Source organism: Protopterus annectens, chromosome 3.part1, assembly GCF_019279795.1.
Source record: "Protopterus annectens isolate FY-2018-M chromosome 3.part1, PAN1.0, whole genome shotgun sequence".
NCBI classification, from domain to species: domain Eukaryota; kingdom Metazoa; phylum Chordata; order Ceratodontiformes; family Protopteridae; genus Protopterus; species Protopterus annectens.
In genome coordinates this window covers 443,525,714-443,552,597 of record NC_056732.1, presented here as the reverse complement: position 1 = coordinate 443,552,597, position 26,884 = coordinate 443,525,714, and the positions used below count along the sequence as shown (strand labels likewise).

General features: G+C 43.5%; 1 protein-coding gene across 1 annotated transcript in view; it reads right to left on the bottom strand.

Moving 5' to 3' along the window:
• The window catches only part of KMT2C (lysine methyltransferase 2C), a gene marked incomplete in the record, with an annotated part of 4,117,755 nt that overhangs the window by 944,732 nt on the left and 3,146,139 nt on the right, over positions 1 to 26,884 (bottom strand).

Here is a 26,884-nt window from a genome sequence, read left to right as displayed (position 1 = left end):
ACAAAGTTTTAAGGTGTAATTTGATAACAGTCGGACTGGATACATTCAGTTCCAGTCACCTCTAGCCCAATGAAGCATTTATTTGGTCCAGAAGTATGCCACATATTTCAGAAATTCAGGATGATGGGCTAGAAATGGCAACATAAGAATTTCTGTATAACCAGCTTTTTATTATATGTGCCTCACTCCATACACCTCCTTGGGTCTTTGCTGAAAAAGTGAGGAAAGGGGAAATAAGTACATGGCTACAAATTTCTTGGGAATGTTCAAAGGGGGACTTAAGCAGCATCTTTGAAGTCACTAAGACATACTCTGGTCCAACATAGTATTCATTACTCCATTTGTATTCCTATTAGAAGCATGTGTGTCAAGACAATGGGAGAAGCTTGAACATTTTTTGTTAATGGGAATTCTGCTTTGAGCTAAAATGTAATTATTAGGAAATATAAACTGACAGACCTTCCTAATATACTGGAACTATACCCTCTCATAAAGAACTAGTTAATATAGAAAAAATAAACTGGTAAATGAAGAAATGCAAATGGATGGCACAGGCAAGACTGATTTAAAAAGGCATATTACATAGTTATAGAGAAGGGGAGGGACTAGGGGAACTCCTCTGATATCTGCTTATCTTGATGTTATAATACTCATAGACACATATGAGCTCAATCATGGCACTCATGGAAGGTTAGTCTGAAAAGTCATCTTGAAGATCAGCTTGTCTCTGTTACTTTTCTTTGTTTGTTTTAAATGTTTGTTAATGGATTAGAAAAGGTACATGGCATTACTTCACAGCATTAATTAATGCAATTACCAGAAATTTACATCAATAAAATTGCTAGATTATGCAAATTCTGTACATTAATTTGCAGTCTTACTATTACACATTACTTGATCGGTTTCTATGAGTGAAAAAATATAAGTTATGTACTGTACTTTAACAACTGATTTAGTTGGTATTAATCCAGTCACTGGAAACTTATAGACTGGTTGCCACAGGTGCCTGTCTTCTGGCAACAACCAAGCTCTTGTAAGTTTGAGACTCTGCTCCAACCCTAGTGTGCTACTCCTCAGTGACTCTCCAAACTGAGTGATGCCATGTTTGCATAATTAAGACTGAAAAAAATTCAACAATGACATGAAAGACAAGTTGAATAACATAAGCAGATTTGTGGTCTCTTGTGTTCTTTAAGGTCACTTTGGAAAGGACAATTTGATGGGGAATAGGTGGAAGAGATATTTCCAGTGTCCAGACCAATACCAACCAAATCTATCATTCTGGTAAGCACACAACTTACTATTTAAGTTGGTATACAGTCCAGACAGTGGAAACTTGTGGAAAGAGTCCCCAGCAGACCTTGGGCGGTACCTAAGACAAAATACCTCTGTGAACAGATTCCCCAAAGGAGGCTCTAAATCCAAAAAGAGCATCCAAACTGCAATGCTTTGCAAAAAAAGTAAAAGCCAAGCTGTGTAGCTGCAGCACAAATATCATCCAAAGGTAGATTTCTTAGGAATGCTGTCGAAGTAGACTAAGCCTTAACAGATTGTGCCATGGGTCTACTGGACAAGGTTTTACTACTGGAAGCATCACAAAAAATAATGCAGACAGATAACTACTTACAAAAAAGAACATTTTTGCTACTTTCTGCCTTTTTTCTATTTGGAAAAAGGAAGCAAAATTGATACTCTTTTCTATGATCTTTGGTTTTATCTAAAAAAGTTTTATGTTGTCTGTGCACAACCAAACAATGTAGCCAGTATTCTCCTTGGTTGATAAATCTTGGAAAATACCAGTGGATGACTACATTTTATTCAAATTACTGTGTGTGGCTACTTCCTATCACGCGGTGGTGGTGCTGCGGTAGCGTTGTCACCTCACAGTAAGACGCTGTCCGGTTCGATTCTCAGCTACAGTGTCTTCTGCGTGGAGACATGTGTGAATGGGCGTACCTTTGTTGAAGGTTGTGCGTCAGGCCTGACAAGCCGGTACGTAAAAATCAACTGCCAATCATTAGCGGACTGGAGTTCCGCTGTGGCGACCCCTAACCAGGAAAAGTCGAAAGACACAAACAAACAAACTGTGTGTGGCTACTTCAGGCTTGACACCGAAGGGTTAGTCTTTGAAGAAACATGGTCTTTGTGAAACATCAAGTACTGGTATTTTTAAGATACTGCCTTCAATTCAGAAATGTTACTATCACCAGAAACAAGGTCTTCCAAGACAGACTGTTCAGGTCCGCTGAATTTGCCAGTTCAAATGAATGCATACTCTGTTTTTTCTGATAGAACATTGAAATCCTAAGCAGGACACAAAGGATGTAATGTAGGTTTCAGGAGGAAAATTCCTTTAATTAATTTCTTACATAGCTTTTGTGTTGCTAAGGAAGGATGCACTGAATTCAACATGGAATAAGGAAATTGCTGCTAAATGCACTTTGATAGAATAGCGGCTATCCCCTTTCTGAACTGAAGTGGGGTTAGGAATGGTTTAATAATGCAATCATTTACCCAAAATGAAAAATGTTGCCATTTGCCTTTATAGATTTTGTAAGTAGAAGGTTTTTGAGCAATCATTATTAGCTCTTTAACCTATGACATAAATGTTAGGTCCCTTGCCATTACTGGAATTGGAGACATCAGGCAGTTAAACTAGAGTGACTGAATATACAGATAAGGTTGGCCATATGGTGCTAAAAGAAGGGGTCTTTTTCTGAGTTCAGATCATAACAGGGGAAACCAATCTGGCATAACCAGAACAGGGTTCTGAGAAAGACTCTGACTTGGCACATTTTGGCATTCTACAGAAATCTAGATATTAATATTAAAGGAATGGGAGGGAAGGCACCAAGGAGACCTGGAGGCTAATCATGGAAGAATTCTTCTCTTGGTGAATATCCCTGTTGAGGGACAATGGGGAAAAAAAGAACTGTAAAATTCAGTGCTGGATGGTATAGCAAGAGAGATCACAACAAGGGTCTCCCCATCTGTAGAAAATCTTCTGAGCTACTGGCATACTGACAGATTGTGAGGGAGCAATATTTTTTGCTTCTTTGGTAGGGTGGCACTGATGGAGGAAGAGAAGATGATTGTTTGGGCTTCGTTAAATATGGTATGAGTAACTAATGAACAAATTGTCTTGTGTGATAGCCAGATAGGCAAGCAACAATTCAGGGCTGGTACTGCCTCGGTCCAGAGAAGGACCCAGGCAGAATCTCATACTGATGAAGACCACCTCTGCCTCTCTGGTGGTGGCTACCATAGTTGTTCCCTCCTGTCTCAGGAATTTTAATCAAAGGACTGCTGGCTTTAAAAAAAAAAAAAAAAAAGGGGGGGGGCTGCCGGTTCTGTGGCTACTGAAACTTTCTAAACTAAAGGTTTTTAGCCTCTTGCATTCTGATGAAAGAATATATATATCCCCTTTCTGAAAAAGGTATGAGTAATTCCTGACCAAACTGTCTTGCATAATGGCTAGGCAGGCAACAGGATGCAAGGAGAGACTTCTCCTGACTGCCTCCAGAGAGGGACAGACAGGGAACGATTCAGGGATGGTACTGCCTCGGTCCAACCAAAGACCCACAGAACCCTCCTACTGATGCAGACCACCTCTGCCTCTCTGGTGGTGGCTACCATAGTTTTTCCCTCCTGCCTCAGAAATTTTCAAAGGACTGCTGGTTTAAAAAAATGGTCTGCTGGTACTGAGACTTCTTAAATTGAAGGTTTTTGGCCCCTATTTTGTTCCTATAAACTGACCTCTGTGGGACTTAAATCCTGACCCACTCACAGCTCACATGCCACTTGTCTTTCACCTTCTCCTGAAACACAGATGATGTGTCAAAAGGTGCATTGACGAATGCCACCTTAAAATCCTATAAAGATACTGCTAACCAAAACCAGGCTTTACACCACTTTGCTATGACACAACCCTCTGCCCTAGCTGCTGCATCCGCTGAGTTATGAATTAGCCTCATTGATAATGATGTGATGGCACCAACAGTGGCCATTTGGGCCTCCAGCTGCTTGCAAAGATCTCAATGGGCAGTTGTTTCAAGGTTTCCATGACTTTCTCTGTCAGATCCCTCTAAAAACTAGATGCTGTAATTGAAAAAAATATGCGAGGCATACTTGCACATCACTAGCCTAATTCATCATCCAATAATTTTTCACACTGAGCTAATCAGGAAGTCGGAGGAAGGGCTCTGGGCTAACTAATCTGTGATATATAACATTAAGTATCCTGTTTTTGCTTATTTCTGAGTTATTTATAGCACTTTTATTTTACTCACTGTGTGTGAGGCATTAAGTAAATTTTCTACAATTGTTAAGCATCTGGTTGGGTTTGTTTGTTCTGATTTCCTGCTAGGAGTGTATCATATAACTTTTTTGCATTTAAAAGCATTCTCTAGAGTCTCCTTGACCCTTTATCTGTTTAAACATTTCTGCAGTTTTTTCTACCTACATAGTGTTGGTAGTGTAGCATTGCCCATATTCAGGCTTGTGTTTTGGGCCTAGTTGTTTGTTAGTAGAGGCTGTGTGTCTGAGCACATGTCCCAGGCCATCATAGCTTAGCCAAAGCCAGTATAGCATTTCAGTGAGAGTGAATTGTTTGTGGTCATTGGCTGACTGGGGGTGCCTGGACTATGCCTTGGAGTAAGCACCTCATTGATTCTTTCAAGCTTTTTTAAAGCTGTTTCAGGTTTCAACTTTGTTACTTAAGAAGTTAACTTTTGACTGAGCTAATCGGAGGAAGTCTGAGGAAGGGCTCTGAGCTAACTAATCTGTAACATATAACATTAAGTATCCTATTTTTTGCTTACTTCTGAGTTATTTATAGCACTTTTATTTTACTCACTGTGTGTGAGGTATTAAGTAGAATTTTCTACAATTGTTAAGCATCTGGTTGGGTTTGTTTGTTCTGGTTTTAGTTTCACACCCTCCCTTCCTCTTGGTATCCTGTTTTTATACTTGGTGGCTTTGCAGTTGCCCGCCCCTGCTGTAAATTTGATCTTGGACACTCCTCCCAGTCTAGTGTCATTACCTCATTCTACCTATTCCAGGGAGAACATCTGAGAAGGCCAACCCAGTTAGCTTCTACTCCTCCTTCCCACTTTCCACTTTACAAAAAAAAAAAAAAAATTCTAAGCTTGTTTCCTGTCTTTCCTATAAGTTGTCTAGTTCAGATACAGATTTGCTGTATCCAGAACTGTTTATAAGCTTCTGAGCCCCCACTCCTTTCTGTGTTGGAGGGAAGCCTTCTAGCTTAATTTTGTTTCTTAGAACTAGCCAGTTTTCTAGTTTCAGTACTCAAATCTGTTTCTTTGAGCTCAGCACTTGTTCAGAACTCAATGTAAGCACTAAATAAGCTACAAATTACTACAGCACTCAACTTTTCTCACTTGTCTAGAGGAAAACAGTTTTTAGCACTTAATAAATAAGCACCTATCCAGGCATGTCTAAGGGTCAGCTCCTGGTGTTTTCTCCTGTCTACCTGATGAATCTGGGCATCTTGGGACAATGCAGTAATTGCCTCATGTACACAGACAACCCTCTCCTCCTAAAACCCAACACTACAACCAGTGAGAGATGCACTTACATAACCAAACTGGAAGCAAAGCTCTCTTCACCCAAGACTGGACTAGACAGTCAAGAGGAAAAGGTAAACACTTGCACCACACCACACTCATCACATAGTCCCTCAAAACCTACATCACCAAAACACACATAAAAACACAAAACACACACCTACATTTGCGGAGGCTCTCAAAAAAAACCTACCCAGGCAACAGGGACCTCCAAAGCAGAAACGCAAGCAACCTCCACCCCCCAACACAACCCAAATGACACATAGCCCACAAACTCAGTGTGCCACTCAACCACAACCCATAAAACATAATGTGCCCAACACTTTAGTCATAGGTGACTCTGTAGTCAGGCACACTGAAGTTCCACTCACCAGGCTAGACAAGGAGAAAGTTACTGTCGGCTGCCTGTCAGGTGCCAGGATCCGCCACATAATGCATGCACTCAGGTCACTCCACAGCAAGTACAAATATGACTCTGTCATTGTCCATGTTGATGTGAATGACATGAGATGTACCTCCCTGGACTACATGAAAAGGGACATGGAGGTGCTTCCTGATCTTGTAGCCCAGGCAGGTATGATCTTAGCCCTGAGTGGCATTCACTCAGAATGACACCACAGTACAAGGACAAAATGATTGACTTCAACAATTGGCTAAGCTTCTGGTGTCATTCTAAGGGGATCCAGTATCTGTCTGCCTGGGATGAAATGATCGACAAACCACGATGCTTTGCCAGAGATGGCCTGCACCTGTTGCCCTTGGGATTCCGGATACTGGCTAAGACTCTTGCCACCCCTATAGTGCCATTTTTAGGCAAGATTCAAATGACAAATTCACCACCATAACAGGTACAAGCAAGCAAAATCTGAGGGTAATGCTACTTAATGCTAGAAGTCTAAACCTCAAAATGCACTCACTCAAGGCACTCCTTAAAATGGAGAACATCGACATCTATGCAGTGAAAGAGACCTGGTTCAAGGCTCCAGAGAGCACCCCTGCATTACCAGGCTATAATTCATACCACACCTTTCGGCCACCTAACCTGGAATGAAGCACTAAAGGCAGAGGCATGTCCATATTCATTAAGGATATCCACACCTCCAGGCTAGTTGCTCAGCATAATGTATCTGAGATTATCCAAGTGCAACTAACTCTGGGCAAGATCGGAATGCAAACTGCAGCTTGCTACAGATCCCCCACCATGCCCCAGGATTCCCACTCCTCATTTCTTGATACACTGGAAAATATTAGGGTACAACCTAACACCCTAATAATGTACGATTTCAACTACCCCACCATTAACTGGGAAAAATACTCATGTACCAACTCTTGTGCTCAACGTCTTCTGGAATTCATAAATTCCAATGCCTTGGATCAACTTATCCACACCCCCACCAGGGGTAGCAATATCCTAGACCTGGTCATTACCAACATCGGCAACCGGTGTTCCACACCAGAGGTCAATTCCTCATTGGTCAGATCCGACTACAAGCAAATCACCCTAGACATCCACATCCCACCCCCACCCCCCCCATTAGGAAAACCACCGTAAAAAAATTCTTCAAAGCCAACTTCATGCTTCTTAAGACAGAAGTGGCAAACTTCACGACACCCATGCTGATGGACAATAGAGATAAGACTGCTGAATCCTATACAATTGCACTTTATAAGCACTTACACAAGTGCATGGATCATGCAATCCCTAACAGAACCAAGATGCTATCCTCCAAGAAAAGGAAGCCAATCTGGTGGTCCCTTGCTATAAACAAACTCTACAACAGAAGAAACTGTTGCAAAAAAGAGTAAAATCCAATGATTGGAGGAAATCATTGGTCAGTATCAGTAAGAAGCTGATATCCCTCATTAAATCCTCCAAAGCTAGTTACAAAAAAAAAATCACCACTGATGCTAAAGACATCCCCAAAGCATTCTATAGCTATGTCAAGAATCTCAATGGCAACACTCTGATCTGCTCTGAGTTACAGCACAATGGCACTAAATATACAGAACCAACTGATACTGTCAACATCCTGGCAGATAGGTTCAGTGCTAACTTTACCCCTCTCTTGTCCCCTAAAGGGCCCATCTCTATACCGGAAGAATGCAAAGTACCTGTAATCACGGCTGCACAGATAAAAAAACACACTCTCCAAAGCCAAGAATACAGCATCCATGGGACCTGACAACATCCCAGGCTGCGTTCTACATTAACTACAGAATGAACTGGCACACCACCTAAGTACCATGTTCAATCATAGCCACACCTCAGGCTTTGTGCCCACTGAATGGTGCACAGCAGCGGTTATCCCACTCCACAAAGGGGGAGCCACCACAGACCACAGGAACTACCGCCCCATTAGCCTGACGAGCCTGGTCTGCAAGGCTATGGAGCGTATCATCGTGGAACTTATAAACAATGACATTGGTAATCTCCAAACTCTAGACCCTACCCAGTTCAGGTTTGTAAAAGGCAGATCATGTCTCCTAAACCCAATAGACTTCTTTAAAGTGGTCACTAAAGCCGTAGTTGAGGGGAAGGTGGTTCACACAGCATATCTAGATCTCGCCAAGGCTTTCGACACCATCCCCCACTCTGGAATTATAGACAAACTCACTAAACTAGGTATAAATCCCTATGTCACAAGATTGGTTGCCAACTGGCTCACTGACAGAACCCACACTGTGAAAGTAGCAGACTATAAATCCAACTTCAGACCAGTGACAAGTGGAGTACCACAGGGTTCAGTCCTAGGTGTTCTCCTGTTTGGTATCTACTTCTCTGAAGTACAGGCTAACATAGAAGGTCTTTGGCTAACAAAGTTCGCAGATGACTGCAAACTAGGAGCCATAATCAAAACTCCTAATGATGTGGACATCCTACAAAAGGGCCTCACTGAGACAGATGCCTGGTGTCAAAGCCATGGCCTCAAGCGCAATGCCAAAAAGTGCATTGTCATCCCTTTTTGTAAAAACTCTACACTCATGAACTACCACATAGGCGGTAGTCTACTTAACACCAAAAGTGTGATATGAGACCTTGGGACGCAGGTGGACAGTAGTCTCTCCTTTGATAATCACATCACCACAGTAGTCAGGAAATCCTTCTACGTAGCACACCTCATCACAAAAGGTTTCTCATCCAGGAAAAAAGATGTCATTGTTCCCCTCTACTCATCACTCATTAGACCCATTATAGGGTACAACGCCCCTTTTGTTATGTACCTCATAAGAAGTCTACAACAACTGGAAAGGCCACAGAAATACCTCACAAAGAGGATTACCGGCCTCAAACAGATGCCCTACAGACCGTCTCAAAAAACTCCAGCTTTACTCTGTCGCATATAGCCTACTCAGAGGCGATCTCTGCCTAACATACAAAGCTATGTCAAACCCAGAGCTGTTGGACATGCTCCACGTAAAGAAATCCCAGTCCCTCCGAGCTACATGCTCTAGGGACCTAAACCTTGTCAGCACAATAAACAGAACATGCTGGAGGGATAGATTCCTGTCCCAGAGACTTCCCATACTCTGGAACAAACTACCTACCTATATCAAACAAAGCTCCTCATTAGCACTCTTCAAGAAAAATGTTGATGATTGGATGGGAGATAGGAAATTCGCCCCGGGGATCACTTCTGTGGCTCTGCTTGACAGGGGCACAGGAAAATAATTTTCTTGGGTGGCAAAAGCCAGGGTACCGTTTGGCTAGGCTTATATAGGCCCTAGGGCCAATAGCCTAGTACCTACCTATGAACAGTACAGTTGAGTAAACTTACCATAAATGTAGATGTTCGAGTGTATTCACTGTTGCAGTCATTACATTTGGGTAATCTGCTGGCAGGTTGCCCTCAGTCGGCCTGATTAACAAAGTCTTGGGTCCTGCAGCGGTTGCTGTCCCTTCTTCCATGACGTCAGGTCACCAGGGGTATAAAACATGCAGCTGACGCCATTACATCAGTTTTTCTTGCCCTAGATGTCAGGTGTCCCCCAAATGGGGAGCAAAATAAAATTAAAAACACAAAAGTATACCTCCAACCAAAAGCAAATACACCAAAAAAGGCTTTTAAGCATAGTAAAAGAAAGTAGAGATATAGTAAGAGAAAAACAGGGGGCTGGAGGGAGGGTAACCAGGACTGCAACATTGAATACACTTGAACATCTACATTTATGGTGAGTGTACACAACTGTACTATGTTCTTCATGTTTCACTGTTGCAGTCATTACATTTGGGTAGATTCCCAAAGCTATGGTTGGGAGGATGGATTTGTACAGCAATAGGACCAGCTATAAGGCCTTGCAAAACAGCAGTGGTAAAGGCAGATCTAGATTTGGAGAAAATTGGTAAGTGATAATGCTTGGTGAAAGTATGAACTGAACTCCAGGTAGCAGCTTCTAGAATATCCCTGGTAGGATCACCTCTGAGAAAGGCTGCAGAAGTAGATGCAGCCCTGGTGGAATGAGATCTGATTCCTGGGGGACAGGTTTTCCATGGTGCTTATAGCAGAAATGAATGCAATGACTTATCCATTGAGAAATGGTTTGTTTTGAAATAGCCTTCCCCTCTGCCCCTGCAGCAAACGCCACCAGCAGTTGCTCAGATTTTCTTCAAGATTTAGGCCTGTCCAAGTAGAATGTAAGTTGTCTGTGCACATCCAATGAATGCAGAATCCGCTCTCTCTTGGTCTGTGGATTGGGAAAGAAAGTTGGCGAATGAATGGACTGATTAAGAGCCACACTGGATACCACCTTGGGCGTGAAGGATGGATTGGTCCTGAGTGACACCCTGTCAGCATGAAAGATGATGAAAGGCTCCACTGCCATAAGGCCCTGCAAGAGGCCTCTAAAGAATCAAAACCACATTGCAAAGTATGTTTTCCAACTTGTTCAGCTGAATGCAATAAATCCTGTAAATCTTTATTTTCCACACAGTCGGAAATCAACATCATTTTCTGTTTAAGTAGACCCATGATATGCTGTTGATATTTTAGCATATGAAATTGACAGTTTAAAGGCCTAATTGCCAGGGATGCAGAAGTATAAACCTTTTTACCCCATCTATCCAGCACCCTGGAATCTCTATCAGAAGGGGTAGGATTTTTAGCAGTAGAAGCCTTAATACCCTTGGGCCCCTGAGAAATGGTTTCTGGGTTTGCAACAGGATTTTTGAAAAGGAATTTGTGGGAGTCAGGAACCCTATAGTATCTGCCAGGTTTACTAGGAGCCGGAGGCAGGGAATCAGGGGCCATACTGGATTCTGAAAACACATCAACAATGTCTAGTACAGGAGGTATGGCCAAAGGCCTACGCTGAAGAAGAAAAAGAAGAAGAAAATCCCTAAGCCTCTTTTTGGATTCAGAAAATTCAGTGGAAATGCTCCCTTAAGGTATGTAAAGTTTCCCGAACAGAAAAGTCCTCGGGGGGGGGGGGGGGGGGGATGGAATCCTCTGCATCAGAATCCTCCTAAATAGGTATGGACAAATCCAGGTCATTACAAGAGTCAGAAGAAACAGAGTCCTGATCAGAAAATTCATAATCAAGCTCAGCCCTAGGCCTCTTAGAAGCCCTGATTAGAGTAATTAAATCTTCAGCCATTTTGATCATTTGTTTTTTAGGCATAGGGGCCTGAGCATGTGGCCTGGGCGTCATTTTTTTAGACATAGATTGAGATTTAGGCCTTAGTACTGAAGGTGGAGTCGGTTTAATATGCAAGTCTGTAGGCCTGAATACACCCTCAGAAGCCAGTGCCGGCATAGCGGCTCCAGACCCATCCAAGGTAGAGACATCCGCGGGTTCCATAGGTGAAGCAGCTCGCGGCATACCGGACTCCGAATGGGTCTCAGTAGAGGCCTGCGAATCAGAAGTAGTGGGTATCAGGGGCTGCAAAAGTGCCTCAATGAGTACCGGCGAACTGGCGACTGGCTTAGGAGAGGCGTTGTCGGCAGTTTTGGACCTTAACGGACTGTCTCTGTCTTTTTCTTTGCGTTTTTTCAGAATTCCGGTAGTCGGATGGCTAACAGACGTAATTTCTGGATAATTAAACCGAGAACCGAAATATTTAGAGGCAAAAATGTACCGATGATGGACAGTGCGCTGAATAAATAAGCACAAAACTGACAGCAAGGTACATTGTGGTCAGGGCCTAGGCAAGGAATGCAGTGCAAATGAAAATCTTTATGAGGTATTTGCTTCCCACAAGTAATGCAATTATTAACTTTTACTGACATCAGTAAGTATCAAAAAAAAGTTTCCCCAATGGGGTGCTTAGCTTTAAGATGAAGAATTCGGTTCTGAAACTCGAAAACAAAAATTTCAGGAGTCAGCTGACCGACACTTGTGAACTGCTTCTGCTTCGGGCACCACACGGCAAGAAAAACTGATGTAATGGCGTCGGCTGTATGTTTTATACCTCTGACGACCTAACGTCATGGAAGAAGGGACAGCAACTGACGCAGGACCCAAGATTTTGTTAATCAGGCCAACTGAGGGCAACCTGCCAGCAGATTACCCAAATGTAATGGCAACAGTGAAACAAGAAGAACATCTATAAGACTCTTTATTAGGAGATCAATGGCTTGAGCATCCTCTGGCACTTCTTTATTGGTGGCGACTGGGACTATAATGGCATCCATGAAGATGAAAATCCTTGAGGGTTCAGATCAGTATGTCCAGCTTGTGGGTGATAGGTTCTGTAACATCTCTTTTGGGGCTTTTAAACAAGTCAAGTCAATTAGTTTCGTCAGGTGGGGGCCCACTCAGGGTGCTGGGATAAGGGGCAAGAGACCTCTTCTTTAAGACAGGTATGGTCTACTGGCCAAGATCCCCTCTGCTTTATGATTTCCAAAACTTCACCACACATGGTGTCTTCAGGAGAGAATTGTAGGGAATTCTTTCCTTTACCAAGATCTGTGTTTGGGGAAGAAATCTCCGAAGGGCAGTCTAAGTGCTTCTTTTTACACATCCCCTTTCTAGTGGGGCTTGGAGGACATTTGACTCTTCACCTCTCTTGAGATTCACTGAAGACTGACCCAGTTTAGGAACTAATGTATATATTGTGCACTACACTCTGCTTGACTGTACATTGCACTGTGCTTGTTCACTGGAATGTACATACACAGTTTTTTTTTTCTATGCAGTTAGTCTAAACTATTCTGTTACTGCTTACAGGCAGCAGTGGTGCAGCAGTTAGCATTGTCACCTCACAGCAAAAGGTTCTCTTGTTCGATTCTCGGCTGCAGCGCCTTCTGTGTGGAGTCTGCATGTCCTCCCCATGGGTCTACATTAAATGTGCGAACATCCAAAATGTCGAACATTACATGGTCGAGACCAAATGTTCGACATTTGGATGTTTGAACATAAAAACAAACAAAAAAAGAAAACACAGAAAAAAACACTTAACAGTGTAGGCAAGCCCCCTGCACCCCCCACCCCCCCCCACTTAAATATACCAACTCCGAGACTGCACTTCAGTGAAGTAAAGGGAAATTCTCCCTATCTGCACTGTATAGTGCCACTGAAAGTCTATCTTCGAGCACTCAAAATTTTGAATGTTTGGTCTTGACCATGTAATGTTTGAAATTTTCAGCATTCGAAGATTTGACAGGTACTCCTCCCCATGGTCGAGTGACGTATAAAGACATTCAGGTAGGTGCGTGCTTGAATGGGTGTGCCTTCTTTGAAGACTGGGCGTTGGGCTGGCAACTCGGCACCATAAAAATCCGCTGCCAATCATTAGCGGACCAGAGTTCTGCTGTGGCAACCCCTAAAAGGGAAAAGCCGAAAGACTATTCTGTTACTGCTTACATTTCTGCATTTTTTTTTTGTTTTTTATTTCACCTGGGCTAAGCCTGAAATTGTTCAATACTGATCAGTGCACTATTCCTGGTAAACAAATATAAATCAATCACTCTGAGGCCTGGCTACAGTAAGGAAGCCCATACCTGGGGAACATGGACAGCACACAAGGTTCTCAACTCGGAGGGGGCAAAACTGATGTGGAGTAGAAGGGGTCAGCTTCCACTGTGTTTATGGGTGGAATAAGTGTCTGTTTTTCCCTCTGAAGCAGGTTTGATGCCCTTTATACTGATAATTCCACCAACGTACTCGTGACCAAAGTTATTACCATCAAGTAAGCAGGCAAGTCATGGGGAAGGATTTCATGACCGACCACCACTATCAACCACTCTAGTGCCACAAAGGTAGGTTTCAGCAGAGAGGGGTTGAACACTTGAGATACCTGCCACTGAAAAAGGGCAGAAAAGGTTTAGCTCTGATGCCAGCATCGAGTGACTCTTACCAATCCTGCTTGCTTCTAGTGGGCATCATCAGCAGTGTTATCAAGGCTGACCCACCTACCTGTGCCAGGGGCTTCAACACCAAAGAAAAGTTCCCTGATCAAATATATTACTTCCGGTGCCAAAAAAGGCCCTAGGAAAAAAAAAAAAAAGAGAGAGAAAATATAAGGTGGGATTTCTGCTCCTGCTGCCCTGGAAACAAAGACTGCAGAGAGAGATTATCACACTGAAGCTGAGCCTTCAGTAATGCTGATGTCATCTTGTCCCAATCCAGTTGTGTAAAAGCTCAAAGATACCTTGAGGAGCAGAAAAATGTTGCTGACGCAGGTCTTGAAGATAAAAAAAATGTGAAGGTTCCTGCTCTGAGAAGTTTCCCACTTTTCTCCTCACAACAGAATTTATTGACTCTGATGTGTCTTGATGAGGTAGTAAGGAGAGGTGTGATAGACTGGAAACCACTGAAAATCCTGGTTGGGATGGAGGAGAGAACCCAAAATCTTTGGTGCCTTGGCTGGAGAAAGTTTCTATAATATGGACAGCACTTTCTCCTCTATTTTTCTTTTCTTATTTTTCTCTTGGTGTGTGAGGCTGCCCCTTCTTTGATCTGAATCTTCCTCCTTTTCATTGGGTTCATCTGATCTGAGACCCCCCTCAATGACCTTGTAATGTCCAGGAACTAATTTCTGCAGATACAGCAGTCAGCATTAAGATGCCCAACCCAAAGGCACGTGAACACACATTTCATGCAGATTGTGGCGAGGACTCTTATTGCTCATATTTTTCTTCTCTTTTGGTCCCCCATTTAACTGGCCCTGCTCTCCTGGGCCCCACATCCATCCTGGGTCTAAAAGTCTATCTCCCTCCCTTCCCTAGACTTACTCCAGGATTGCTGCAGTCAGTCATAGATTCTAAGGGTGTCCTGGGGGTTCGGCAGTCTTTGCATTTGTCCTAGGAGGGTTCCTTACAAGCCCTACCTAATGCCTTCCCTACCTTCCAAACTCATTGATTACATAAAAAGGCAACTTGCCTTCTTTGGACCACCCCTCCCCTAAAGGAGCATCATAGATGAATGCCCATCCCTTCCTGCTGCTTCATTAGTCTTTTGAGGTGCTAATTAAACTAGAGTCACCTGGTATGTGATCAGGGGTTTACCCTCTCTGCCACTGTAGCAGTATCTTATGCCCACATTTGACCATTTTTTTAATCCAGAGGCATTGCCTTCTAAAGTAACTGACAGAAACACCCCTAGGTACACCAACTCCAGCAGACCACAAACACTAATAATCCTTCCAAAGAGACCATGATTTACAGTCTTAAGTAATACAATATCAAGTATGGGAAATAGTGACCTAATCAGCACAGTACCATAATACATTTAATTTAATAGGTATGCTCCTCATATAACTATCAAGTATAAAAGCCAGTGGCTTAGACAACACTGGACTGTAAGGGGCAACAATGCAATAGTTAGCCTGCCCAGGGAGCAAAACCCACTATTATTTTGTATGTGAACAATAAAGTCAAGAAAGACAGTGTGACAGAAAGTAAAACAAAGATGACTTTTATTTTGGTGAATCAGGAATGGGAAGGGTAAAATATGTGAAAAGTTAGTCTAAAAGCTATTTGGAAAAACACAGGTACGAGATTCCCAAAGAAAAAAAATACTTATGAGCACTTATAATAAGGAAAAAGCACTTATCTGTACTTCAAAACAGTAATGAAAACTCCCCAAGCTAGTAATGACTCTGAGATATCTTTGATGTCAAATGGCAGCAACAAGATCTGGAGAGTCAGCAAGGAGAAGCATGCTAGGGGATGACGGCAGGGGCTCAATCAGGTAAGAGCCTGGCTGTTGTTAAAATATACACACCTACAGTGACCTGTCCACAAGCTTTTAGTGCATGGACAAAATCAACTTCAATCAAATTGTTTTGTAAGCTACATGTGTAAACAATTCTGTGATTTTTTTTTTGGCTGAATAAAGGTGCTGAATTAAAAAAAAAACGTAATGCTTTTTACAGAAAGGGTAGTGTATATATGGACTGGGCAACAGAAAACAAAACAAAAAACTCATTCAAAAGAACATGCGGTATCTGAAAGGGAAGTTAAGCAAAAGGGAGGGAAAGCAGCAAAATATTTATTATGCACACTGACAAGGGTACAAAAACTAATGGCCCTTTTTGAAAATCATAATGTGATGACTATACTACACAGTGAAAAGTAACCAGTCAGTAACAGCCTACTGAAGACTCAGGCTTCATCCCACAGTTAACAGGAATCGAATAAAAACGGAAAAGCATGATTATTTATAGTGATTTACTCTTGCCTGAAATCTTGATCAGATCATCATCTAACCCCTCCCAACTACCTCATTTGACTCATTCATTCCCTCAACCATCCTGATCAGCAGTAGCTACTATGGTTGGTGCAAGAATAAAGTGATAATGGCCCAGTATTCAAGGCAGGACCTCACTTGCTTATGCAAGCAGCTACCTCTTCGAAGCAGTCATGACATGCCCGTTCTAAGCAACTGATGCTCCCATTAAGTCTCTATCCTTTTTCTCCAAAGATTAGTTAAAAGGGCACATACTCCCAAGACCCCCCCCCCCAGATGAGCTGTCAAGACAGCGCACGTTAATTTACATATCTAACAGGAAACTCCTCTAGCACTAGTGTGTTAGATGAGGGGAACCCAGCCTGGCTGGGAAGTAATCGGGGCTCTTTTCTCGCTACACCACATTATTTATTTACTTACAGGTCATTTTAAAGGTTACAGCAGGATGAGTTGAAAAACAAAAACAAGGTAGCTCTCCAGTGACTTAAGGCTTGACAGGATTTAAAACCGAAAATGGGTGGTAAAATGAGTTACAAAGGCTTCTTTAATTAAGCATATACCAATTGGCTTTTTTCTCAGCTTTCTTAATTATACCATAATCTGCAAAGTGACCAATAAGAAAATGTAGCAATTTAAATTAAACATGATCCCAGATCCCAGCATTACATTGCTGGCAAAATGTACTACAGCAGTGCTCTCCTTCTTCACATTTTTTAGACATGATTCATTAAAAGTCACCCAAAGATCCAGACATTTCAGGCATTTTCCCACAGTAAATGGAAACCAATAAAACATTTAGGCATACTTTGAAATGCTATACATTGCCTTCATTTCTTTTAAGTTGATGCAAAGGCATGTTTTTTGGTTTGAACAGCTCTGAACCAAAAAAAAACTGTAGAAATGGGATTCTCAGGTATAATCCAAAGAAGTTTCATAAACTGTTAACAGGAAGGATTAGAAAAAAGAAATTATGTACCTACCATAACGTTCCATGTGAGTTGTCCATCTCACCCTTCATTCTTGACTGATGGGTTCAGAACCGATCCTTGGTTCCGACTTGGCACCACTTTCGAAAGCTCAGGGTCTACAGCTAGCTCGTGGCTCTATCCCTATCCCATGATGCTGTAGGGCATTCCCCAAATCTTGTTTGCTGACGTTCTATTTTTATATAAAAAGGAAATAGATATATAAATCAAAAATACACGCCTTTACCAGACTTAGAAGAGGGTCAAAGACCAACAGCTGAAGTACTAGGTAGCCTATCTACCACAAGAGGAGTGGTTTCTGGCTCAGACATGATAGTTTATTCGCCTTTGGGCAGTTTTTCCATCTCTTTCAACTTTCTGGTTTAAAAGCCTGCATTTGCGCTTGTCCCCCCCCCCCTTACCTGCAATTAGTCTAGTCCAGATACAGATTTGCTGTATCCACGACTGTTTGTAAGCTTCTGAGCCCCCCAAGGTTTTCTGTGTTGAAGGGAAGACTTCTAGCTTATCAGTGGGAGTGGTAAGTACTACGTAGCCTATCTACCACAAGAGGAGTGGTTTCTGGTCCAGAAATTGTAGTTTATTGGCCGTTTGGGCAATTTTTCCATCTCTTTCAACTTTCTGGTTTAAAAGCCTGCATTTGCACTTTTCTCAACTTTCCTGTAACTAGTCTAATCCAGATACAGACTTGATGTATTCAGGACTGTTTGTAAGCTTCTGAGCAGTGCCAAAGTCTGCTCTTCAATTTTTCCCTTAGATCTGCTAGCTCTCTCCTCTCCTGCACTTTTACTAGCTTATTAGTTTAGCACTTAACCAGACTTCTTGTAGCAATTATTGTAGCACACAAAAGTGGTACCAGCAAGAAATGTTCTACAAGGAAACCGCTCCAGTGCTTATTATTAATGCCCACCCCTCCAAGCATGTCTAAAGGTCAGTTCCCTGTGCTTTCTCCTATTAACCTGGTGAACTTAGGCATCCTGAGGCAATGTAGCAACTGCCTCATATCTACACTGACAACCCTCTCCGCTTACCTCCCAACACTCAGACTTGCGAAAGATGCACTTATATATCCAAACTGGAAGCCACGCACTCTCCAGCCAAGACCTGAATAGCTGGTCAAGAGGAGAAGGTCAACACTTGCACCATACCACATGGAACACATAAGCCCTCCAGAACACACACCAGCACTGCCTTCACATAAAAACACAAACCACACACCCACCTTTGCGGAGGCTCTCAATAAAAATCTACCCAAACATCAGAGGCCTCTCCAAGGCAGAAACGCACTCGACCACCACAACACAACACTAATCAAAGGCACATAACTCTCCTAAACAGTGCCACTCAACCACAGCCCCTAAGGCAAAACAACATGCCCAACACACTAGTCATAGGTGACTCGATAGTGAGGCACACTGATGTCCCACTCACTAGGTTGAATAAGGATAAAGTTACAGTCAGATGCCTGTCAGGTACCAGGATCTGCCACAATGCACGCACTCAGGTCCCTCAACAACAGGTACGAATATGACTCTGTCATCGTAAATGTGGGTGTGAATGACCTGAGACATACCTCCCTGGACTACATGAAGAGAGACATGGAGGAGCTCTCGGACTATGCAGCCCAGGCGTGTATGACCTTAGCCCTGAGGAGCATCCCCATCACCCAGAATGATGCCACAGTACAAGCAGAAAATGATTGATTTCAACAATTGGCCAAGTTTCTGATGTCATTCTAAGGGGATCCAGTATATGTCTGCCTGGGATGACATGATTGACAGACCTCAATGCTTTGTCAGAGATGGCCTGCATCTGTCACCCCTGGACTTCTCGATACTGGCCAAGCCTCTTGCCACCCCTATAGTGCTTTTTTTAGGTGGTGTTCCAAAGACCAAATTACCACCATAACAGCTACAAACAAATGCAATCTGGGGGTCATGCTGCTCAACGCTAGAAGTCTAAATCTCAAAACGTACTTGCTCAAAGCACTCCTTAAAATGGAGAACATTGACATTTGTGCTGTAACAGAGACCTGGCTCAAGGCAGCAGAAAGCACCCCTGCACTACCAGGCTATAACTCATTCCATACCTTTCGGCCCCAGAACTTGGACCGAAGCTCCAAAGGTGGTGGTTGTTTCTATATTCATAAAGGATGCGCACACCTCCATGCTGGTAGCCCAACATAACTCATCTGAGATACTTCAGGTGCAGCTAACATTGGGTAAGACAGTGATTCAGGTCATAGCCTGCTATGGGTCACCAACCATGTCCCAAGACTCACACGCCACGTTCCTAAGCCACCTGGAGAATATTAGGGTCTAACCTAACACTCTCATACTGGGCAACTTCAACTACCCTTCCATTAACTGGGAAAACTACTCATGTACCAATACACATGCCCAACTCTTCCTGGAATTCATTAATTCCAAAGCCCTGGACCAGCTCGATCTTGCCCTCACTAGAGGTAGCAACATCCTTCACCACATCATTACTAACATGGGCGACTGTTGCTCTGCACCAATAGTCAACTCCTCCCTGGTTAGATCCGACCACAAACTAATCACCTTAGAAATACCCCCCCCCCCACAAAGATAACCACCATGAAACCCTTCTCCAAAGCTATCTTTGGTCTCCTAAAAACAGAGGTGGCTAACTTCAGGGCACCCATGCAAATGGAGAATAGTTCCATGACTACCAAATCATACACCAATGCATTGTACAAATATGTACAGAAATGCATGGATCTTGCCATATCCAATAGAACCAAGATGCTCTCCTCAAAAAAAAAGAAGCCAATCTGGTGGTCCCCTGCCATAAACAAACTCTATAACAGGAGGAGGAAACTGATGTGGAATACGGTGAAATCCCAAGACAGGAAAAACTTCCTTATCAGCCTCAACAAAAGGTTGAGATCCCTCATCAAATCCTCTAAAGCTAGCTATGAAAACAAAATTGCAGCAGATAGTATGGACAACCACAAGGCCTTCTATAGCTATGTAAAGAATCTCCACGGCAATACCCAGATGTGCTCTGAGCTACTGCACAATGGTACCTCTTATACTGAGCCAACAGATACTGTCAATATACTGACCGACAGATTCAGTGCCAACTTTACTGTCCCTCCAGTAGATTGCCAGGCACCCAGTATTACTGCTGCACAGATTAAAACAGCACTGTCCAAGGCCAAAAATACAGCTTCTATGGGACCTGGCAATATCCCTGGCTGTGTTCTACATGAACTACAGAGTGAACTGGCACCTCACCTGTGTGCCCTGTTCAATCACAGCCTCACTTCAGGTTTTGTCCCTACCGAATGGCGTACTGCTACAGTCATCCCTCTCCACAAAGGAGGAGTGAATACAGACTCTGGGAACTATCGCCCCATTAGCCTGACGAGTCTGATATGTAAGGCTATGGAACAAACATCATCATGGACCTAATAAACAAGGATATAGGGAATCTCCAAACTCTGGATCCTACACAGTTTGGTTTTGTGAAGGGTAGATCATGCCTGCTTAACTTGGTCAACTTCTTTGAGTCAGTCACCAGAGCTGTGGATGAAGGCAAGGTGGTTCATACAACCTACCTTGATCTGGCCAAGGCCTTTGATACCATTCCTCACTCAGGAATCATAAAAAAACTCACTAAGCTGGGCATTAACCCTTATATCACTGGGTGGGTTGCAAACTGGCTCACAGATAGGACCCACAGTGTGAAAGTAGCTGACTCCAAGTCAGACTGCCGACCAGTCACAAGTGGAGTCCCACAGAGTTTGGTCCTGGGTCATCTCCTGTTTGGTATCTACTTCTCTGAAATCTAGGCCAACACGAAGGGCCTCTGGCTGACAAAGTTCACAGACAATTGCAAGTTGGGAGCTATTATTAACACCCCAAGTGATGTTGACACCCTACAGAAAGGCCTCAATGAGACCAACGACTGGTGTCCATGGCCTTAAGTTCGATGCCAGAAAATGTGTAGTCATCCCCCTCGGGAAAAACCTGGTTCCCTTGAATTACTGTATCAATGGTAGTCCACTGAACACAGAAGGCGTTCTAAGAGATCTAGGAACACAGGTGGACAGTAACCTCCCTTTTGGCCACCACATTGTCACTGTGGTCAGAAAGTCCTTCTGTGTGGTACATATCATTACTAAGGGTTTTGTATCCAGGGAGAAAGAGCATCGTCTCCCTCTACTCTTCCCTCATTAGGCCAATCATCGAGTACAATGCCCCATTTGGCAGGTACCTCACTAGACACTTGCAACAACTGGAGAGGCCGCAAAAGTACCTCACAAAGAGGATCCTAGGCCTTTAGACACTTGTCCTATACGGACAGACTCAAAACCTCCAACCATTCTCTGTCTCATATCGCCTACTTAGAGGTGATCTCTGCTTGACTTACAAAGCCATGTCCGACCCAACTTTGTTAGAAATGCTACATCTAAAGAAATCTCGACCCCTCCACACCACACACTCTAGAGACCTCAACCTCATTACCACAATCAACGGAACATGCTGGAGGGACACGTTCATAACCCAGAGACGGCCCATGCTATGGAATAGACTTCCCATACATGTCAAGCAGAGCACCTCACTGGCCCTTGTCAAGAGAAATCTTGATGAGTGGATGGGAAATAGAAAATTCACCCCGGGGATCACTCCAGTGGCTCTACTCGACAGACGCACTAGGAACTAAGGTAAGATGGCACAATACCAGTGTAATCCTATGGGCCAGGCTTGTAAAGGCTCCAGGGCCATTAGCCTAGTACACACCTATGAAAAATCACCTCTCGTTCTCCCAAAAATCAAGGAAGGGGGTTAGGTGGGTGGGACATAAGAATGAAGGGAGAGATGGACAACTCACATGGAACATTATGGTAGGTACATAACTTCTTTATGTGAAGTTGTCCTACATTGCCTTCATTCTTGACTGATGGGACAGCGTCCCTAGCACCTTTCCTCTTGGGTGGCTCAAGGGAGTATATTCTTCAGAACAGTGGAACCAAAAGAAGCCCTGTCCCTGGAGGCCATGTCTACTTTGTAATGAGTGATAAAGTTATGAGGCTTAGCCCATGTAGCTGCCGCAGAAATAGTATCTATGGGAAGCCTAGCACAGAAAAAAGAGGAAGCAAATCCTGCCTTGTTGAATGAGCTTTGATCCCTTGTGGCAGTTATGTGCTGAATTATATACAAACACAATACATTGAGACAAGCCAGTTTGATAAAGTAGTTTTTGCTACTGGAAGACCTTTTTTATTTTCTGAGTAGGATACAAAAAGTTGATCAGATTTTCTAAAGTCTTTTGTTCTATGCAGGTAGAAACACAGTTGTCTATGAACGTCCAAATGATGTAGCAAGTATTCTGCCTTACTGCCGTACTTGGGGAAGAATACTGGTAGGTTAATAGATTGATTGAGGTTACATTCTAAGCATACTTTGGGCAAAAAGGATGGATTTGTCCAGAGTGATACTCTATCATTGTGAAACAGCATGTATGGAGGTTTAATGGACAAGGCTTGCAACTCAGACACTCTTCTGTCTGAAGTGATAGCCACTAGAAAGGCAGTTTTCCAGGTCAGAAATTTCAAGTCACATGATGATGCAGGTTCAAAGGGGGGAAGAATTACTTTGGATAAAAGAAAGTTGAGATTCCATGGTGGCAATGGTAGTCTGATGTATGGTCTTAAATTTGTGCCTCTCAGGAAGGCTTCTGCCAGCCTGTGAGACATTATATTTGAATCTCCACTGCCAATATTAAAATTAGAGATAGCTGCTAATTGAACTCTAATAGCAGATGCCGCAGCTCCTTCGTTAAAAAGTTTAGTCAGAGATTCTATTACAGATGATATGGGCGCTGAATATGGATCTATATGATTTTGTGAAGCCCAGGTAGAAAATCTCTTCCATTTACTGAGATACAATTTCCTGGTAGATGATTTGTGAAAACAAATCAGAATATGTTGAACTGCAGATGAAAGATTTTGTGACCTGGCTATTTTGGGAATCGGAGCAGCCAAGCTGTCAGCTTGAGAGTGGAGAGAGATGGATGAAAAGCCTCTAAAGAATGTGTCAGGCGATCTGGTACTGGGTCCAGAATCCTAAGGCTTTTCCTGTAGATGAGGCCGTAGGAAGGGAAACCAAATTTGAAGGGTTCCTATTAGAACCATGAAGGTCCTCTTACGCAAATACGGAAACATCAACACATTCAGTGAACCACGAAAACACCAATCGTCCTGAAGCGCAAAATTCGAAATGTCAAATAGTCATAGTTGGCCCTTCTGCGGTATAGCTCCTTAAGGTAAGTGTGCGATAGTTACGGACCTTAGGGTTAGGGTGCGGGTTAAGGTAAGTGCATAGATAGTAATGTATGCAAGGTTTAGTGTAGGGTTAGAAGTAGGGTTTTGTTTAGTGTATGTATGCGGTTATTTATTTTGTTTGGGTAGGTAATATGTAGCGGGCGGTGGAGTTGGTCAACTATGACGATTCGAGATTTTGAATTTCGCGTTTTGGGGCGTTTGGTGTTTCCGCGGTTCGTGCAATATATGTTGCTGTTTTCATATTCGCTGAAAAATTCTTTCGTGCTTATAATATAGACCCATTTGAAGAGGCCAGTATGGCACTATCAGGATTAATGTCCCTCCCAGTGAAGTGGCTTTCTGAAGTACCTTGGACATCAGTAGAAAAGGAGGAAAAGCATAAAGGAGATGCAGGGGCCAATCGTGTACAAGTGCGTCCCTCGGTGATTCCCCCGGTGAGAGGATAACGGCAAAGTAGCTACTGCATTTTGTGTTTGTGGACGTGGCAAAGAGATTGCAGCAAGGCTGGCCTCATTTGCGAAAAATCATTTCAGCCACTGCTTGCTTCAGGGACCACTCATGGGGCATTAGTATTGCCCTGCTGAGCTTGTTCGCTATCACACTGGATTTCCCTGGTATATGCATTGCTATTAGAAAGCTCTGGCATGAGGCAGCCCATTGCCATACTCTGAGGGCATACTCTCGACAAAGGGGGTAAGACTTGGTTCCTCCTTGTTTGTTTATGTACCATCCGACTGAGATGTTGTGCATCTGCATTGCAATCATTCCTAGAGGAAGAGAGTGTTGAAATGCTTGCAACGCCAATAGCACTGCTGTCATCTGTAGTACACTGATGTCCAGCTGAGCCTCGTGTTCTTGCCAAGTGCCTTGGGCCGTCTTTCCCTGATAATGCCCCCCCACCCTATCTGGGAAGCGTCCGTGATCACTGTGGCTGATGGGGGAGGTAGAGTGAAAGGACGACCTATGGTGACTTGATCTGAATTTAGCCAACAGGTTATTCTCTTTTGCAACAGACTGTTAGCATTATCTGGTACATCGGTAGTTCCTGCATCAACCACTGGGTAAAGAGAAGCCACTGGAGAATTCTCATATGCATCCAAACTAGGGGGAGTATGCTGACTGTTACTGTCATTGTCCTTAAAGCTTTGAGAACAGTTCTTGCTTGGACTCTCATTCTCAAAAGCAGGTCTGTATCCGTTCTTGTGGAAGAGTTACCATCACTGTGACAGAGTTTAGTTCTGCACTTATAAAGGCAGTATGTTGAGACAGCAATAAGGCAGATTTTTCGTAACTGATTGTGATCCCTGGTTAAGTACACAGGTACAAAGTGTCGTCTCTTGCCTGTAGTAGTAGATGCTTGGAGGTGGTGGTAAGGAGCCAGTCGTCTAAGTACAGAAACACCTGGAATCCTGCACGTCTCAGATGAGCAGTAACCATTGCCATGCATTTGGTGAACACTCTTGGTGTTGAAGTGAGCCCAAAGGGCAGTGCTCGGAAATGATAGTGACTGGCTCCCAGCCAGAAGCGCAAGTGACTCCTGGATGGCCTGTCCATTTTTATGTGGTAGCACACATCCTGGAGGTCTTTGGAGCACATCCAATTGTCTTATCCCAGAAAGGGGAAGGATTGACTGTAGCATGACCATCCGGAACTTTGTCTTTTTTACTGATTTGTTTAACGTGCTGAGATCCAATATTGTTCTCCAGTCCCGTTTTCTTTGGAACTAAAAAGAATCTTGAGTAAGTCCCAGATCCTATCTGGTCTGTGGGGACTGGCTGGATGGCTCTTTTTTTCTAGCAACTTTTGAATTACGGTTGTTGCCTGATTCCTGTGACTGGGTGGAATGTCCAGAATTCTTCTCATGGTTGGGGGAGGGTTGGAAAAGGGAATAGAGAAACCTCTGGATATGATCCTTTGTACCCAGTTGTCTTATGTTATTTTTAGCCAAGCGTCTGGGTACAAAGACTGCCTCCAGAATGGAACAATCAGGCTTCCTTTCAGGAACACTAGAAGGGCTTGCCAAAGAAAGATTCCCGGTTGCCCTGATTTTGTGGACCCCCTCTGTCATGTGGCCAGAATTTTCCATTATTTCCCCCTCCTCTGCCCCTGGAGGGGGGTTAACCATGTGCGTCTTGAAAGGCTCTCTAGAACTTATAAAACATTCAGTGTTTCTTTAACCTTGGGCCCAAAAAGCGTTGAGCCATCAAAAGGGGTGTTGATGAAGGATGACTTCAAAGGCTCTGCAAATGAACACAAACGCATCCATGTAGGACTCCTAAGGGCAATTCCAGAACTCGCTGATCTGTTTGCTCCATCAACTGCATACAAGATAAGCCTCATAGAAGAGCTGACTATTGAGTTTAGGGTGGAGAGCTGGGAAGTTACCTTGACCGAGACTCCCGCAGCTACATTACCCTGGACAATATCTCCAAGCTCCTTTAGGAGATCTCTCTGTAATCTTGTAAAGTGAGTTAGGTAATTCAGAGACCGCAGTGTAAAGGTCGCTGACGAGAACATCTGCTTCCCATACCTGTCCATCGTACGTGACTCTCTATTTAGTGGATGGACAGATGTGGACATCTCAGATGACTCCTTTCTGGTGGCCGTTACCACCACCACAGCATCTACAGGCACTCCTTCAGTCAAGAAAGTTTTGTCCTCTGGTGCAGTGATAAATTTATTAGGCCTCCTAGGGACAGGTTCCACTGTATCTGGAGACTCCCACACCTTTCAACAAACCAATTCCATGAGTTCGTCAAAAGGCAGAGAAACCCAAGAGGTGGAAGGTCGAGAACCAAAAGCATTCATGTTCACAGACTCCTCTTCAGAAGGGTTTAGTGGCATTCCAGCCACCTCTTTGCTTAAGGACTTCCAAGATGACTGCAAATGAGACATCTTCAGAAGGCGACCTTAGGGACCCCTCTGATTCATCAAGGTCTGTGTCTGATGTCAATAACTCCTCAGGGTAGTCCAGTTGTTTCCTCTTACATAAACTTTTTCAGGATGCCTCCTCAGATGGGGCTTCTGGGGAGGTTCCCAAAAAAAAAAAAGGATTCCCCTCTGTGGGGCCTCATGAGGTTCTGGATCTCTATGCTGTGGAGCAGATTCTGCAGAAGCTGGAACTGAAGCCCTAGAGGAAGGAATGGTAGGGTCTGATATATTGGATGCCCGTGAGGACAAAGCTCTCCTCATGACAGCAAAGGCCCCTCCCCCATGACCAGAGGAGAACTCTGGCTCCGAGGAACCAAAAGCTCCCCCCGGAGCCATGAGAGACGGCTCCAAGGTCAAGGTAGGAGCTCAACTCATCTGAGCTGAAGCTCCAAGAGGTAAAGTCGGAATCAATAAAAACTCGGTCCGGCTATCCCCCCCAAAGC